Source organism: Mercenaria mercenaria, unplaced genomic scaffold (assembly GCF_021730395.1).
Source record: "Mercenaria mercenaria strain notata unplaced genomic scaffold, MADL_Memer_1 contig_104, whole genome shotgun sequence".
Classification (NCBI taxonomy): Eukaryota; Metazoa; Mollusca; class Bivalvia; order Venerida; family Veneridae; genus Mercenaria; species Mercenaria mercenaria.
In genome coordinates, this window is record NW_026459011.1 from 25,899 (window position 1) to 31,898 (window position 6,000).

The following is a 6,000-nucleotide window of genomic DNA, read 5'->3' on the forward strand; positions in this document are numbered from 1 at the left end:
TAAAATTTAATTTCGAAAGCACAATTAAAGTATATTCCCAATTTCGAAAAACTTTCAACGATAGATTTCAAAAGGTATGAAGATGGAACACGTTCCGCCAAAATACATATTTTCTATAATAATAATAATAATAATAATAATAAGTTTATTGAGATATTGGCATGCAATACAATTTCTCCTACAGTAGTATAACCTAATGATTTGATAACTGCCAGTGGGATATATAAAATATTGTGCTATATATACTATATGTTGTAACGCACAAGGTTTGTATATATAATATCTAGCTTATAACATCTATAAATATGAAAAAAAGTATTTCAATAACATTTCATTTTAAACTGAAAAAATGTTATGAAATAAGGAATCTTGAAATGAACAAAACACGTAAAATAAATATTATAGTTTATCATTTTTTTTTATCAAATTAAAGGGAAATATTTCTGAAAAAAAAAATGCACCGACATTTTTCGTACATAATTATTTGAATATCCATGCCTGGACGAAAAATACTAAAAATCGGACAAGAAAATGACCTAATACATTTTACAGACCGGACAGGAAAAGATAAAAGTTGACGTTTGACCTCGAAGTGTGACCTTGGCCTTTGAGCTAGGGACCTGGTCATTGTCATATTGTGAGGAACATTTGTGCCTAGTAATATTAAAATCCCTTGATGGGCGTGTTATAGAGCTGACAGGAAGAAATCATATTGCCCTTTGACCTTAAAGTATTTACCTTGACCTTTGAGCTAGGGGTCTGGGTGTTTACACGACTTGGGTTCTTATCAAGGTGAACATTTGTGCCAAGATTTAAATTCCTTGATGGGTGATAGAGTTACGACTCCAGCAGGAAAAATTCCTACTGATATTTGACTTCCAAGTGTGACCATGACCTTTTTGCTAAGGATCTGGATTTTGCAGATGACATCTCCCCTATTTATGGGCAATATCTTTGTCAGGTTATACCAAAATCCCTTAGATGAGGACAGAGTTATGGACCGGACAGGAAAATCCCTATTGACTTATGACCCCTGAGTGTACCCTTGACATCTGAGCTACGGCTCTGAATGTTGCGTTTGGCACGTCATCTTTTTGTGGGAATATTTATGCAATCCCTATATGGATGGCAAAGTTCTGTGCCATACACGAAACAGACCATGTAAATATCTTACCTCCAAGTGTGACCTTGACCTTTAAGCTATGGGTATGAAAGTTGTGTCCTAATATGGAGAACATTTGTACCAAGTTATAATACAATCCGAGTTTTTCACAAGACACGTCTTCTCATAGTGGGGAACATTTGTGCCAAATAATATAAAATCCCTTGATGGATAACAGAGTAATGGTTTGGACATAAGTGTAGACGGACGGAATGACAGAATGACACAATGATAGACGAACGGACGGAAAAGCGCAGTCCTATGGTCCCCGAAACTAGTTTCCAACCAGTAGGGGGTTTACAATAATAATGATAATAATTGTTATATTAAAGCAAAAAAAATATATATTTCAGCACTGGCCTTGGCATTAAAAATTGTTTATTAAAACAAGACTGTTAAACAACAATATAAACTGAATTAAAGACATTCTCTTTTTGACATAATGAAGCAAATGAATAGCCACCTATCATTAGATAAAGAATATAAAATATCATTTTACACGTTTTATGTAAAACGCATTAAAAACAAAAAGTTTTTCAAACGATTTTAACCTTGAAACAGTCGTATTCTGGCAATGTTTGCAATTTATATAGCACAATTGTCCTAAATCACGTCAACCGCTAGTGACTACATACAGCAGACGACTGCAATCCAATATCTTATTGATTTTGATCAATATCTATAGAGTGAAAATAAAATAATAAATCTAAAAACTGCTTCATTACTTTTATATAGCTAAACAGTTATTTCAAAAGGTCTGTTTTGTAAACAATTATCACTTTTATTCATTTGAAGTCAATAAATGGTAGAATATATTTAGTTCTCCGAGTCAGCAACTCTAAAAAAATCAGGACAATCGTATTTTAAGTTTAGAAGGTCGTTTAAAAACTTTACTGTTTATTGTAACATGCTATTTTTAAACCGTTATGTTTAAACATTTGAATGATATCATTTTTCAACTGTTTATGTAAATAGAAAAGGTTGAAAGGTCCTTTTATTTTAATTCTTTACAAGCGATTTTTATACTTGTTTATGCGTCTTAAAGCCAAGTTATTGTTGAATAAAAACATTTCGTCGTCATAATTACATAAAGAAAGGAAAGTAAATAATGTTTGTTTACATTTCTCTAGAATTTAATTTAAATTTATAGCGCCTTTACTTGTACCGCAATTGAAAATTTGGAAATCATCACGTCATAATTTGGTAAAATTTGAAAAATAAATCAGTTTTTGGCACATTTAGAGAAAAGTTATTTTTTCCATTTAGGTGTTGTTCTGTAGCTATTTTCATATTGTATCCACACGGGTACTAAACAGTGCCTGCGGTACCGCCTGTGCCGACGAGGATTGAAGGCACTTCGCTTCCTGTACCGCAGGTACTTCGTCAATGTTTACAAAACGAGCGAGATCGGTGAGTGATTTTTGTCATTTTTGTCATTTTGTTACTGCATGAAGCATTTTTTCAAAAATCGGGGAATGTAGCGGGGTGTAGATGTATCTTATCTACATATCCATGCTAAAATTTGTGGCAAATGATCAATTTCCTAGAAACGTAAGGACAAATAAGTTGGCAATGAAACGTGATTTTTTCACATCAGTGACTGTTTAGACTCATTTCTTTTCGCTGGCACAAACGATGTCGTCTCTGCCGTCGTAAATTATATTTATAAATGACATGTGATCTGCTTAAACATAAAATGTGTCCAGAAAATCCCGAATTTGAACGTTATGCCAATTTTGGAAAAGTGCCGCGGGCATTTCGACGATGCCGCAGCCCCTTCGAGGTGCCGCAGGCACTTCAAAAAGTATTGGGACATAAATTTGGCCGAAACTAGACAAACAGACAAATGGAAGAACAGAGAAACAGAAGGGCAAAAACTAAATGCCCCCATGATACTGTAATAAATTGACTTTATAGTATTGTAAAATAAATGGGACCAAACCTTTGTTACGCTTTAAGTATCCGTCCATTATGGTGGTATAGGTTATAAACCAATAAAAAATTTCATATAAAATTCAGCTACTTCAGTACAATTTTGTTACAGTTTCTAGATTTTCACTCCGTCGTAGAATTACTTTCCACAAGATATACATACATTTCCTTCAAGAAAACGAAAAGAAAAAGGGGTGTTGAATAGTATGCAGTGAAATGCAAGTCAACTGAAGTCAGGTACCCTCAACCCTCATAGTGCCGCATTTCAGAAGGCGGTCCGCAGAATAAACACCCTACTTTCGTTTTCACGTAAACAACTCGAAAACATGCAAATATTAGCATGAAAAGTGTCCTATTTTATGTAAAATTCATTCCACGAGTGAAATAATGCCCATTTGGCTCCCGCTTTACGCGCAAATGCGCGAAAAATGGAAAAAATTAGGATCTATTTATTAGGGACTTCTTTCTTTTCTACACCACGGAAGCACAGAAGCACATTTCTGCATTATAACCTATATTTCTGCCACGAGATAGGTAGGTAGTTGTCGCGATACTTCAAGAAATTATCGTGATAAAGAGAAGTTTTCTAAGTCAAAAGTTTTCTGTAAATATTATTGCGATGATTTACATTATAATCTCGATACCATTTGTGTAAAGAGTCCATTGTGGACAGCTGACATTTACTAGCTAGACAGTTATTTCGGTATAAAGTCAGAAACTATATTGATATTTCGAAAATTTCTGTAGTTATTTTAATAGCCTAACGTTTCCTGGAAATATGAAGCATATCTACAAAAAAAAAAATTGTGAAAATGTTTTCAGAAAAATGGAGAACTTAAAAGTATAGCTCATAAACGATCAAACGGGAGAAATGTAACAGTTTTTACATGTACATAAAAACCTATTTTCTTCCTGCAAACAAAACTTTGGGGAAAAAAACAACATCATATCGAGCAGCATAGGACGGACAGAGAAGTAATTTTCAAAAAGCATACAGTTTGCTGCAACTGACCGAAACAATCGCGTACTACCGTTTAAGACTACTCGCGGAGATAAACCGATTGCTAAACTATTTGATATTTGTGAATATAAAATATAATCGTACGAATGCGAGTTATTGGAGATTTGGTTAGTTATTGGATATTTGGTTAGTTATGGGCCAAATTTATGAAACTTTTTGAAGTGCCTGCGGCACCTCGAAGGGGCTGCGGTATCGTCGAAATGCCTGCGGCACTTTTCCAAAATTGGCATAACGTTCAAATTCGGAATTTTCTGGACACATCTTATGTTTAAGCAGATCACATGTCATTTATAAATATAACTTACGACGGCAGAGACGACATCGTTTGTGCCAGCGAAAAGAAATGAGTCTAAACAGTCACTGATGTGAAAAAAATCACGTTTCATTGCCAGCTTATTTGTCCTTACGTTTCTAGGAATTTGATCATTTGTCACAAATTTTAGCATGGATATGTAGATAAGATACATCTACACCCCGCTACATTCACCGATTTTTGAAAAAATGCTTCATGCAGTAACAAAATGACAAAAATGACAAAAATCACTCACCGATCTCGCTCGTTTTGTAAACATTGACGAAGTACCTGCGGTACAGGAAGCGAAGTGCCTTCAATCCTCGTCGGCACAGGCGGTACCGCAGGCACTGTTTAGTACCCGTGATCCAGCAACAATATAGAACTGTGTCCTGTTAACAAAATCAAAACGAGCGTTTTTTAACAACACGTCGCTCAGCAAGATGGTCCTTTCCTTTTGACCAGACTACACCTTTTTTTTTTTTTTTATTAAATTCAGTTTTCGAACATTTAAAAGGCTCACATTTTATTAATCGAAAATATCCAAGTGCGAAATAATTGCGATAACGAAAAGCGTAACATGTCTTTTACTAGCCAAACATTGTTATAATTATCATCATAAGGAAATTTTTACCAAAGTAGAAACTATCTCAAATTATAATGGCGAGCCCACTTGTCTGCGTAGCTCATCTTAATAAGTAAACACATGATTGACCTAAAGTCCTGTACAAAAAAATTCCGCAATAAAGGTAATTGAAACTTTAAAATGATTCAGTGTGATGCTTAGCAACGGAACGTGTGTTTTAAAAGATATGAAAAGATAACTGTTTGACTATTGTACCTTGTACTGTTGAATCTAACTGATGTATTCTGTTTATACGTTTTTTTAAACAATAATCCATTTATCATTTTCTTGATCATAAAATACAATGATAACTATAGCACACGTTTTGAAATATTTGTTTTCATTCGTAGAACCGTAATACTGCAAAAATTAAAAAGTGCAAACGTTTTTTTCAATGTCTACATAAAAAGAAAAACACTGTAGAGGTATTTTTTATCATACAAAAATGTTTCTTTAATGTCTCCGTGACTATAGAGTATTCTTAAATAGACCTGATGATTTTTCTTTCTTTTATGTTTAGTTTATATCAATTTATTCCAACTCGATTGTACCGAAAGTTGCATGAGTATTTTGATCACTCTCACATTCGTTTCCTTGTAAAACTTGTACGAGTGTCATATGAGAAGGTATGCTTGTCATTTAGTGGAACCCAAACCCACGACCCCCGGCTTTAGCGGCCGAAATATTAACACTAAAATCACCTAAAATCACCGTTCCCCTCTCTTTTTTGGATATTCCTTAACAGCATAATATATAGTTATAGTTCGATTTATATTAATTAACTTATTAAGCAAACGGATGGGGCAAACAAACATTAGAAAATCAAGAAAGACGTTTGTCTGGTCGTAATCTAAGTATTAGTTAGTTAACAGCGTCTTCGTAAACGTTACATATAATTATATCCAGGACAAGACTAAACCGCGGTGTCAATTCGCAAAGAGCAAGACAAAATAAGTCTGTCATTCCTC